Consider the following 13,900-nt stretch of genomic DNA (forward strand, 5'->3'; position numbering starts at 1 on the left):
TAGTTTATTAGAAACTAAAAATGCTCTTGAGTGTATTTGCAAACATCCTTTTTATTTTGAAGAAATAACTAAGGAATGTATTTCAGACATTTTCATAAATTACTCTAAACTTTCAGTATTTGGAAATAAGCAACTATATTATATTAAGAGAAAGGCTATACTGATACCTATGTACCAAACACAACTACAAGCTGGCTGACCTGGTCCTTTGACTCAGCCTTCAGAGCAGCCCTCTCCTTATGTTGGGAAGGTGACTTCCTCATTGATGTCATTCTGGGAGTGCCAGAAGTGTTCTCTGCCCCCAAATGCTTTCTCTTCCTCCTGACTGACTGAGCGACTATATGAAATCTTCCCAAGACTCAGCCTCTGTTATTTAGCTAAAGGGTACTCTACCTGTCTCCTTGTTAAAATCCAAACCACCATGGAATAAGAGTATGAAAGTTGAGTGGGGTGAGGGGTGGGGATTGAGCAGCCTGTGTAGCTATAGTTGTAAGAAGGAACATGAGTACTATCTGCTAAAAGCATCACAAAGCAGTATAAATATTTACTAAAGTCTCTTAAAGACAAACTGAATTTTAATGACAGCAAAATTTAAGTTCTTCCCATATTTCTCACAGTAGCTTAAATAGCATGAAAGCTGTTTTGTCCCACTATACATACACAACCACCTCAGAATACCACTACTAGGACTGTAGTAACCTCATAATTACTGACCACTGTTTAAAAAAACTGTTCCTCAGAGCCTGTGAATGTATGCGGGTGAGTCAAAAATTATCCGCACTCCAGTTATATTAAATCTTCTGTTGGCCACACTGTCTTATCGGTGCTTTCAATTCAAGGCTACTGTCTCCCCAGTTACTGCTGTGCAAGTGTGAATGTGCTACATCAGTTCATGTGTAACTGTGGTGCCAGCAAAAATGGATACCCCACTGGTGATTTGCCCGGAAGAAGAGCAGCAAGTGCAGCAAGAAAGAAGTGCAGTGATTCATTTCTTGTGGTATGAGAGTGTAACTGGTGCTGTTATTCATTAAAGACTACATGCAGCATGGAGAAAGCGTTTTGTGGTGAAGAAGTGTGTATGAATGCATAGAGACGCTTATTGAAGAGCTGAAGCCTAAACTTTGGATTAAATGCTGTCCAAGGGTGTTGTGATCTTACATGACAACGCACGTCTGCACACTTCTGCTCACACTGTTGACACTCTGCAAAAACTTCATAAGGATCCTCCCTATGTCCTGATCTTGCTCCATCAGACTTTCACCTGTTTGGTCCCCTGAAAGCAGCCCTATGAGGATGAAGATTCACTTTTTTTTTTAATTTTATTTATTTATTTATTACTTTTTTGGGGGGTACACCAAGTTCAATCATCTGTTTTTATACACATATCCCATATTCCCTCCCTCCCTCGACTCCCCCCCACCCTCCCCGTCCCAGTCCTCTAAGGCATCATCCATCCTCGAGTTGAACTCCCTTTGTTATACAGCAACTTCCCACTGGCTATCTATTTTACAATTGGTAGTAAGACTACCAACTGTAATATTCACTTCTGATGGAGAAATGAAGACAGCAGTGCATTTGTGGCTCACAGCTCAGCCTAAAACATTTTTTTAATGAGGGAATATGAAAGCTTGTTGACAGATAAAGTGTATTGAAAAGCGAGGAGATTATGTTGAAAATGGATGTATTTGTCTTTTTTTAATTAAAATAAATTCTACAGCCAGAGTGTGAATAATTTTTGTCTCACCCTCGTATTACCTCCCATGAAAAAAGCGACTGTGCAGGCATGGTTAAGATAAGGCTCTTGTGATGGAGAGAGTGTTCTGGATCACTCAGGTGGCTCCAGTGTAATCAGATGTCCTGATAAGGGAAAGAGGGAGGTATGAGGATCAGAGGACTTATGATGAGACAGCAGAGGTCAATGGTGCAATGGATGGCTTTGAAGAGGTAAGAGGGCCACTGGTCAAGGAATGTAGGCAGCCTCTAGAAGCTGGAAAAAGCAAGGAAGAAGATTCTCCCCTAGAAACTCCAGAAAGAATGTAGACCTGTCCATATCTTGGTTTTAGCCCGGTGAGACTTCTAACCTCCAGAGCCAATAAATCTGTATTAGTTAGGTAACCAAATCTGTGGTCATTTGTTACAGCAGTGATAGGAAACTAATACCTTCTAAGTATAGAAAGACACTATCATCAATAAAAAATAAAAATATATATTAAGGCAGTTGATTTTTTTAAGTTATGTTTAAAGTTATTGTACTTTAGTGACTAAATAATGTGCCTTAATTTGAACAATAAAAATCCTTATTCTTTAGTTTTGTGAGTTTTCCTTTATACTTTCTTAGCTACTTTTCTTTCCCCTGGACTTCATAATCATCCCATTGGTCAATAAAGCTCATGTTAAAGTAATATGTGTAACATTTTTCCTCCAGAATTAAAAGAAAATAGCTGGATTTAGTATAGCAAATTGCAAAGGATTTTTAATTTCTTATCTGGCTTGATCATATGGTAGGAGGATAAAGAGTAGGGTTTTGTTTATTTGTTTGTTAGTTTTTAGCGTTAATCTACCTTTTGAGTAAACAAATGAACAACTTTGCAGGGAAAAGACAGGCTTAGAGATGGTTAGAAAGCATAGCTAAAGGTGTAATCTTGGACCTTTCCTGCTGAACCCTGTCTCTCTACCTATGTTTCATCACATCGTACCCCCATAACACTGCATTGGTGTGATTTGGTACTCTTTGCAAGATTTTCATTTCTCTGTTCTCCCATAGTCTTCTAAGCAGCTCTGAAATTTTCACCCCATTTACTGCATGCTTTTTTTTTAATTTAGAGTTTTTTCATAGTAGCTTAGCTACTTTTTAATTGTTGCTTCCTTTACTGTACAAAACATGTGGGTTTATGCAATTCTCACCCAACAGTGCACATGTTTAAAGATAAGTTACACAAGAGCAACTTATGAACATTGACTACTTTTATAAATAGTATGGTTTCAAGGTCAAGATGTAGTCAGATGACTTGATTCATGAATGCTAATTTATTTTGTAATAGTACATGTTTCAAGAACAAGCTGTTTTCAGATGAATCCTAATTGATGAATTAGTTTTTAATAGTACTCGTATAAGCCCTACAAGAACAGGGTATACCCGGATGAGTTCTCTTGGATGAGTGAGCCTTTTTCTCACACCCACCTATCTCCTAAAGATTGATATTCCACATATCCCTTGTTGACTCCTCTCTCTTATCTTGCTACACCCCCTCCACAGGGGATGTCACTCAGGCTCGATCTTTAGCTACAACCTGGTGACTTCCAAATCTTTATCTTCCAGCATAGTCTGCTCTCTTGAGCTACAATTTCATGTTTACACCCACTTTTTGGACAGCTCCAAAGGCACATCACACTCCCCTTTCTAAAACTGAACTCAATTTATTTTGGTTAAAACAATTCCCCAAGTACATCATGTTCATCTTGACTCCACATCTTTGTACAGGCTGTATGGAAAACTCTTTTCCTTTCCACTGCCTGATAAGCTCTATTTCTCCCTCAAAACATGGCTAAAACTCCATCCCTTTAAGAACTATTTCCTGAGCCTTACTTCCCTAACCCAAGCAGAATTAGGGCTTTAGTATGAAATTATGAAAAAGCAAAAATAGAAAAAATAAAAAGCCTTGCTATTTACTGTTATGTTTTGTGTATAATGAGCATAGGCTAAAAACAGCAACTCATTGTCCTACCACTGGAAAAAAATAGACAATGAGTTACTTGAACTAGCAGCAACAGTCCCCCCAAATCTCTCTCATTTTGTTAATGGCTCTGTCCCATTACTGCTGTATTAAATTACCACAAACTTAGTAGCTTAAAACAATATGAATTTCTTATCTTACAGGCTGGGAGTTCAGAAGTTCAAAATCAGTTTCACTGGGATAAAATCAAGGTGTCAGCAGGGCTGCATTCCTTCTGGAGACTCTAGAGGACAATCTGTTCCTTGCCTTTTCCAGCTTCTAGAGACCTCTTACATTCCTTGATTTATGACCCCTTCTACCATCTTCACAGCCAGCAGCAAAGCATCTCTTTCCTCTCTGATCTTTGCTTCCATTCTCACATCTCTCTCTAATTTTCTTGCCTCCTTCTTATAAGAACCCACATGATTAGATTGAGCCCACTTGGATAACCCAAGCTACTGTCCCCATGTCAATATCCTTAACTCAATCTCACCTACAAAGTCCTTTTTGCCATATAAGTTAGTGTATTTATAGGTTGCTATGATTGAGACATGGATATCTTTCTAGTTGAAAATTGTGCAATAAATGATTCTCTGCTGATTTCAAAGGTTCAATAAGATTTCTGAGCATGCCTCTATAGAGTAGACCTTATACATTTGTCACTGTTTTCTGTGATCTTGCCGTATACTGTACCTATAGTCTGCATAGAATTGAAAACTGACAAGGATTTACTGCTTGTACTCATTTCTGCTATGCTATAGACCCCACTGTGATTAGTGAGAATCTGTCAGAAGTGTTTTTATACACCAGAACAACTTATTAATGATCCCACTGTTTTAGAAGAGAAGGTCCAAAGGTATGGAGAAGATAAATAAGAGCTAGTTCCAGCTACAGGACCAGAAACACAAAAGGAAAGCCTTCTCATACGCTTGGTGAAATATTCCTACTGGAAAATTTCAAGATATGCCCCACTTGGCGTTAGATTTCTCTTTTTATTTTTCACATATCCATTTTTTAAGCTTTTTATTGGAATATAATTGCTTTACACTGTTGTGCCAGTTTTTGCTGCACAACAAAGTGAATCAGCTGCATTTATGCATAAATCCCCATATCCCCTCCATCTCACAACTCCCTCTCACCCTCCCTACCCCAGCCCTCTAAGTCATCACCATCATTGAGTTGATCTCCCTGTGTTATGCAGCAGCTTCCCACTAGCTATCTATTTTACATTTGGTAATGTATATATGTCAATGCTACTCTCTCACTTCGTCCCAGCTTCCCCTTCACCCCTCAACAGTCCTCAAGTCAGTTCTCTACATCTGCATCTTTATTCTTGCCCTATCACTGGGTTCATCAGTACCACTTTTTTAGATTCCACATATATGAGTTAGCATACGGTATTGGTTTTTCTGTTTCTGGCTTACCTCGCTCTATATGACAGACTCTAGGTCCATCCATGTCTCTACAAATAACTCAATTTCATTCATTTCTATGGCTGAGTAATATTCCATTGTATATGTGTGCCACATCTTCTTTATCTATTCATCTGTTGATGGGCATTTAGGTTGCTTCCATGTCCTGGCTATTGTAAATAGTGCTGCAATAAACATTGTGGTACATGTTTCTTTTTGGATTATGGTTTTCTCTGGGTATATGTCCAGTAGTGGGATCGCTGGGTCATATGGTAGTTCCATTTTTAGTTTTTTAAGGAACCTCCAAACTGTTTTCCATAGTGGATGTACCAATTTACATTCTCACCTACAGTACAAGAGGGTTCCCTTTTCTCCACACCCTCTCCAGCATTTATTGTTTCTAGATTTTTTGTTGATGGCCATTCTGAAATTGCTTTGGGTAGGATATCATTTTCACAATATTGATTCTTCCAGTCCAAAAACATGGTATGTCCCTCCATCTCTTTGTATTGTCTTTGATTTCTTTCATCAGTGTCATAGTTTTCTGCATACAGGTCTTTTGCCTCCTTAGGCAGGTTTATTCCTAGGTATTTTAATCTTTTCGTTATAATGGTAAATAGGATTGTTTCCTTAATTTCTCTTTCTGCTCTTTCATTGTTAGTGTATAGGAATGCAAGAGATTTCTTTGCGTTAGTTGTGTATCCTGCTACTTTACTAAATTCATTAATTAGCACTAGTAGTTTTCTGGTAGCATCTTAGGATTTTCTATGTATAATATCATGCCATCTGCAAAGAGTGACAATTTTACTTTTTCTTTTCCAATTTGGACTCCTTTTATTTCATTCTCTTCCCTGATTGCTGTGGCTAAAACTTCCAAAACTATGTTGAATAATAGTGGTGAGAGTGGGCACCCTTGTCTTGTTCCTGTTCTTAGAGGGAATGCTTTCAGTTTTTCACCATTGAGAATGGTGTTGGCTGTTGGTTTGTCATATATGGCTTTTATTATGTTGAGGTAATTTCCTTCTATGCCCACTTTCTGGAGAGTTTTTATCATAAATTGATGTTGAATTTTGTCAAAAGGTTTTTCTGCATCTATTGAGATTATCATATGGTTTTTATCCTTCAGTTTGTTAATATGATGTATCACATTGATTGATTTGCGTGTATCGAAGAATCCTTGCATCTCATGGATGAACCACACTTGATCATGGTGTATGATTTTTTAATGTGCTGTTGGATTCTGTTAGCTAGTATTTTGTTGAGGACTTTTTCATCTAAATTCATCAGTGATATTGGCCTGTAATTTTCTTTTTTTGTGACATTTTTTTCTGGTTTTGGTATCAGGGTGATGGTGGCCTCATAGAATGAGTTTGGGAGTGTTCCTCCTTCTGATATGTTGTGGAAGAGTTTGAGAAGGGTGGGTGTTAGCTCTTCTCTAAATGTTTGATAGAATTCGCCTGTGAAGCCATCTGGCCCTGGACTTTTGCTTGTTGGGAGATTTTTAATCACTGTCTCAATTTCCATACTTGTGATTGGTCTGTTCATATTTTCTATTTTTTCCTGGTTCAGTCTTGGAAGATTGCACTTTTCTAAGAATTTATCCATTTGTTCCAGGTTACTGGTACTTAGTTTTATAGAATCTTTACAGTTTCCAAATTGGGTCAGAGTAGATTAGGAAAGAACCGCAAAGGAGAAGCACAATACCCTGTGTCAGCTCTTAGGTGATACTACCTATCTTTCCCCACAACTGGGTCTGCTCTTCTGGCTCTTCACAGTGTCTAAGAACAACTCTGATTGAAATCTCAAGGTATCTAATAATGCCTTGAGGACTGAAGGCTGGTCTGTTTTTCCCAGTAAAATTCAAGTTATTAAATTTACATAGGGAAGAAATTCTTATTTTAAACAGGAAAGTACATTTTTTAATTATTTAATTATAAAATTATTTTTACTAAGCTACAGTTCTTATAAGTATACCCTGTAATATCTTTGAAATGGTAATTTTCTATTAAAGTGGGGTTTCTCAACTGAATGTTTACCAGAATCTCCTGTGGTACTTTTTCAAACTACACTAGTTTCCCTATAAACTTTACTCCTCAGGAAATTTTGATATATGTAGATGACCTCTGAGTAGAGTGTCCATATTATTGATGGATCACTTTTAAGAGTGAAAGTTTTATTAGTCATATACAACACCAAGAAAAAAGGAAAAACAAAGAGTGCCCTGGGTAAACGAGGACATGTGGTTGCATATCTTTTAAGTCTTTCTCCAGTTCTGGGGCAGTAGTTCTCAACCCTTCCTGTACATTCATAAGTAGGACTACTTCTTGAAAATATCAGTCCCTGCTCCTTGCCTAGGAGGTCGAGAAGACACCTTGGGGGAGAACACCAAGAACAGTCCAGCAAAGAAGGAAGACAGTGGCTCCTGCAACACAGTCACTTGGTACAAGAGCAACCCAACCTAAGGGATCCAGAACAGGAATGTCAACAGCACAGCTGCATGACACATGAATCCAGGGAGGGGAAGACACCTATCTTCAAAGACTGTGAGTGAGTTGGAAAACCCCTCCTTTGAGACATCAGAAGGCTGTTATTTTTTTTTTTATTTTTGCCTTCTCCAACCTCCCACCTCCTAACCTCTCATTGCATTGGTTTGAACCACTCTGTCAATGGCAATAAGCTATCCAGGAATTTCTAGTGTTTCTTGATTTGATTTTATTTTTTTATAAATTTATTTATTTATTTGTTTGCCTGTTTTTTTGTTTATTTTTTTATTTTTGGCTGCATTGGGTCTTTGTTGCTATGCACAGGCTTTCTCTAGTTGCAGAGAGTGGGGGTTACTCTTCATTGTGGTGCAAGCGCTTCTCATTGTGGTGGCTTCTCTTGTTTTGGAGCACAGGCTCTAGGGGGCTAGAGCTTCAGTAGTTGTAGCACGGGGGCTCAGTAGTTGTGGCTCTCAGGCTCTAGAGCACAGGGTCAGTAGTTGTGGTGCACGGGCTTAGTTGGTCCGCGGCATGTGGGATCTTCCTTGACCAGGGCTCAAACCCATGTTCCCTGCATTGGCAGGAAGATTCTTAACCTCTGTGTCACCAGGGAAGCCCTCTTTCTTGATTTTATATAGTATGTCCTAGTTTAAAATATAAATTGAGTAAATGCCAATTTTGAGTTCAGGAAATACAACAATTATTAGCACTTACCATGTTTTTCCATGTATCATAGCTATTTTTGTACTTGTCTTAGTTTCTCTAGTGCCCACTTAATTCCTTGATAGTAGAATTAAATTGTATTACTCATGATATACTGTCTCTGTCTGGCATGCTTCACCTTATGAGTTTTTTGTATATTTTTGTTGAATTAAAATTTAGTTCAGGACTTCCCTGGTGGCGCAGTGGTTAAGAATCTGCCTGCCAATGCAGGGAACATGTGTTTGACCCCTTGTCCTGGAAGATCCCACATGCCATGGAGCAACTAAGCCTGTATGCCACAACTACTGAGCCCATGTGCCACAACTACTGAAGCCCATGCACCTAGAGCCCATGCTCTGCAACAAGAGAAGCCACCACAATGAGAAGCCCACACACCACAACAAAGAGTAGCCCCACTCACCACAACTAGAGAAAGCCCACGCAGCAACGAAGACCCAATGCAGCCAATAAATAAATAAAAATTTATTTAAAAAAATTTAGTTCAAACATGAAATTAAGGACAGAGAATTTAATAGATACTGTATTCTCATCTCTCCCTCCCAACTGTTAGATTTTCATTGTACTTTTTTGTGCACAGTGAAATTTTCCAACTACTTACTAGTTACTATTTACTGAGAAGGTCCTGAATACCAGGCACTGCACCGGCAGAGATGCTTGTGTGCTCATTGCCTGAGAATAATGGGAATATCTGATGAAGATCCAGCTGACTGAAAAGAGAATGAAGAAGTAGAACTTCTGCAGTTAGGGCAAGCTTTTGAAAAGTAAGAAAATGTTTCTTTCTTTATAATGGTAAAAATCTGGAAAAATCTAAAATACACAATAATAAATTACATAAAAGAAAACTCTACAGTCATTAAAATTCATTACTTCATTTAGCAAATATTTCCTGAAAGTCTCCATATATATAGAAATACGTTCACAAAATTGTTAGGTAATAAAGCAGTTTACATACTATAAATGGTATACTTAAATTTTATATATATATATTTAAATATATATACCTATATACATATATACATACACATCTATATATATATATCCATATATGTATGTGTGTATATTCATATAGAATTTAGAAAGATGAAGTCCAAAACTTTGTACAGTGGGTAATGACATCTGGGTTGATGTCATAAGCAATTTTTATTTCTTCCTTTCACTTGTGTATTTTATGATTTAAGAATGAAAAGTATTATTAGGCCCACTGTTAGTTCATAGACTATAATAGCTGTATATGATCAGGGGATGTTCTAAATATTAAATGAATAAGAAATTTAAGACAGTATGAGTTTTGTTTCATTCTAAGAATAATGACTTATGAACTCCATTTTGAAATAAGTATAGAAGTTTTACATTAAAAAAGAAAATTTCCTTTAAGGAAATTAATATATAACTGTTATGAATTTGGAAGTGCTAGCAATATACATGTGTATTTCTCCTTTATTGGTTCTCAGCAAGTGAGAAAAAGACATAGAAGAAAAAATGTGGATTAAAATATAGCATTGCCTTTATCACCCAAAGTACAATGTTATCCTGTTCAAGCTGGGTTAGAAAATTTTGCTTAACCCACAATCAGAATCAGAATCCTATTTCTTCTCCCTCGAGTGTAGACTTTACCTGGGACAGTAGGTTCTTCAGAGAGCTCATCTCTAGCCAGATGCTTGGAGGACCACAGTCTGCTTCCCATCCTTGAAGAGCAGAAGAAATAGCCTAAGTAAGACAGGCAGGGCTCCAACAGACAGTCTGCCGTTTCACTCATCAGAAAAGCCATTTCTACGCCCACCAAGAGATGTGAATGAGGATGCAGAGGGAGTGAAAATCAGTAGTAACACCCTATAAATGCATCTCTCCTGGGAGATAAATTGGGAATCCTTCCATCAAGACAAGGTTGAGATAAAACTGCTTGACCCTAAGAGTATTGAGCCCATTTCTTCCTTCATGAGTCCCTATACTGTCCTTAGGTTCTATGATAAGGACTCAAAGAGAATGGTCATGTACTGTCCTCACAACCTCATTAGCTAGTTGGAGGAGGAATATGAAGCAGATGAAATAATGTGCAGTAACAGAAAACTAGAAAATTACATGGCTATGTTTTAAATTGTGTATTGCCAACTGTAGGTTTTGGAAAAGAAAGTCAAAGACAATTAAAATAGTTGGGAAAGACTTGAAAGGGGAGACAAAATCTGAGTTTTAATTACATTTTTCTCAATTAACAGAACTGAGTCCTAATGAATAGCTATAATTGGGTATATACGGAAAAGAGAATACTTTTTGGACAATAGGAATAACAGTAATATATTAAAATCAGAAGGCCACAGTGTTCTGTGTAATGTAATGGTGACATGTAAGAACAAGGGATGGTGTCAAAGCTGTAGCTTTTTTGTATCTGTTAAATAACTCAGATAGAATTGTAAAACTTTTCTAAGACTGTATCCTCTATTTTTCATGGACTTTGTACTTAAATTTTCCATTTGTTAAGTATTTAAAATTTCTTAATGTAAATTCCACATTGTATTTTTGTTGTTATCCCAGACTTTGTGTCCAGTGTACAAACGGATAGTTCTCTAACAGTCTGAATTATAGGATGACAGAACTAGGAGAGAACTAACTTGTAATTCCCAACCTAATAACTTATTTATGTTAACCTTTATTTTTTTTTCAGATTTTGAGACCAAAGAGAAGACACCTAGCACAGCTATATTAAACACTGAAGTAGAAATAGGTCACAAGGAACAGTAGGTAATTTCAAAACTGTAAGTAACAGGACCTGAGAAATGTGTATGGAGTGGGAGAGGAGGAAGAGGATCAGACATTGTAGGCAACGTGATGTGAGAAGTTAATCCCCTGCTCTTAACGATTTATAAAAAACACATCTAAGGCTCTGAGATAAATATGATAAGAAGTAAAATTATTTGGCACAACTCCTCTCTTATAGGTTTCACTCAGCACAAGACAAGGTGCATGAATATGGAACTGGGTTTGGGGTCAGGGGAATCCCCTTGATACCAGACTCTGTACCTGTTATAATAGAAGAATCCAAAAATTCTCTCCCACATTCATGATCAACACATGAGCAGAGAATACATTAAGTGCAAGGTTTAACCTGACAATGATAGAAAGGAAAACACCTTTCTTTTGGAATATTTTATAAAAGGTTTTGGTTATGATTTCTGTAACCAAATGGAACTCCTTTGGTTCCATTTGGAATCAAATTTTTAATTTTTTAATTTCAAGTTTTTTATATATTTTTTCTTGTGATGAGAACTTTTAAGATCCACTTTGTTAGTGACTTTCAAATATACAATACAGTGTTTAATAAACTCACTTCTGTACATTACTTCCCTTGGATTTATTTAATTTATAACTGGAGGTTTGTACCTTTTGATCACCTTCACCTATCCCCTTTACCCCTTACCTCTTTTTAAATCCCACATACAAGTGAGATCATACAGTATTTGTCTTTCTACCTATGACTTTCACTTAGAATAATGTCCTTGAGGTCCATTCATACTGTTGCAAATGGCAAGATTTCCTTCTCTTTGTGGCTGAATAATATTCCATTGTGTGTGTCTGCCTTTTTGATTTCTTTATTAATCTAAAAAGGTAATATTTTAATATTTAAATATAGCCAAAAGCCATACAGAATATAATATATCCTAAATAGTTTTCAACTGCCCCATCTCGCACCTTCACTGAACAAAGTTTTAGTAGCATCATTTTTAATTCTTCTTGCACATTTATTTCCCAAAGTCGTAAACAATGAGAGGGGTCTAGACACGCACATCATGACTGAAAGTCTCAGGTTCCAAAGTCAGACTGACTCCGGTTCAAACCCCAGCCCTAATTCCTGTTACTATACAATATGGGGCAAGTTGCCTCACCCAACCAAGTCGCATGTCCTCATCTGTGACATGTGGATAATAGTTTCTACCTCACAGATGAGTCATGATGATAAAATGAATGAAGCACGAGTGGTGCATCTTAGCACTGTGTCAGGTATTATTGTGATCACTATAATTTTCTGCTACATTCCTATCCTCCTGAGCAGTTCAGAAATACAAGTTAGAAGCTGATCTTTGGCAAATGGCACACACAGGGCTATTGAGACAGCATGGACAACAGAAGCACCCCTGAACTCATGTAATGTGCCTTAAAGTTTATCCAAGCCATATCTGGGAAATCCTCAAAGAAAATACTTTCAACCTCTTTAAACAGTTCATACTTCCACTTCTTAGCATAACTACAAGCATATTTTTCTGAATCCAAGTGCCTCCCAATAGTTATAGTTCTTTGCTACAATGCAGGTGCCTATCCACAATGTTAATTTTGATGACAAGTTGTTTTATGAAATTTAAAAAATAAAAATTTGTCAAACTGACCCTAGACACAAAAATTATATTGGAAATGAGGATGTGGATCAAAATCTTCAACCCCCTTTTCTGTTCCCAAGGCATTTGAGCAGGGCGGCAGTAGCATGTGAATGCAAAGACCAGCTAAGGAATATTCTGCTTGTCCTTGGTTCTCTAGACATCTCAGCCCCAAAGGCTGAGGAAGTTACCCAAGGTATTTGAAGAGCTGGGACTAGATATGAACTCCAGAATCTTTCCTTTCAGGATGAATGAACTATCAGATCCATTAGGAAGCTATGAACAAGTACACATAATCAGAAGTATGCATTGCTGAGGATGGTTAATTCAGTCTGCTTCAGAGAGACTCCTTCAAACAAACGGATCCTTCTGTAGGGCATGAAAGAGCCTCGACCCTCTCTCTCTTATCAGATAACACCCAACAAGAAACTGCATCCAGTGACGGCTCAACAAACACTTCTGACTAGGTGACCCCCACTGTGCAGGCCCATTCTCTAGGGGAGTAAATGAGTAAGAAGACATGTTATAAGCTTAATATTTTTGACACGTAGTTTTCTTTGACTCTTTGAAGGAGTCTATTTCAAAATAATGACACTTGTATATGTAAAACAATTTGAAACATGAACTAATTACTTTATATAATGTCCTTTAGATGCCAAGAAGCATTAGTAGCCCTTCATGTATGAAATGATGAAACAGATATGTAGAGTTGGCTGGCCTAAGGCACCGTAATGAGTAGGTTAAGAACCAGGAACACCCAAAGTAGATCCTATGGTTTAAATCATACAGTGGCACTGTCACTGTTTCCAAAGCCTTGAAGGAAATCCTAGCCAATTAGTAAATAAGCAACTTCAGTGCTGCAGGAGGTGGGGGCACCAGCTGCCTTGTACTGTACACCATAAGACAACTTCACTCTCCTGCAATGACACATCCACAACAGGGATCAAAGGTCCCAGTTTCCCTGGCTTATTGGAATTCAAGTGAGTATCACAGTGGGTGACTCATAGCTTGGTGCCCTATCTGGATACAATTCAAAGCATGACTGGTCCTTAAATTCTCAGGAAATCCTTCCCTTAGCTGGCTTAAGCATCCTGTTTAATTAGCAGACAAAGCCAGTTGAAGCATGATTCTACTCTGAACACAAAGGAAGCACCATTGTTCTAACACTGTGCTAGAAGAATTTTCCATTTATGCAATTTCATTCATTC

This window comes from Hippopotamus amphibius, chromosome 3 (genome assembly GCF_030028045.1).
Source record: "Hippopotamus amphibius kiboko isolate mHipAmp2 chromosome 3, mHipAmp2.hap2, whole genome shotgun sequence".
Lineage (NCBI taxonomy): Eukaryota > Metazoa > Chordata > Mammalia > Artiodactyla > Hippopotamidae > Hippopotamus > Hippopotamus amphibius.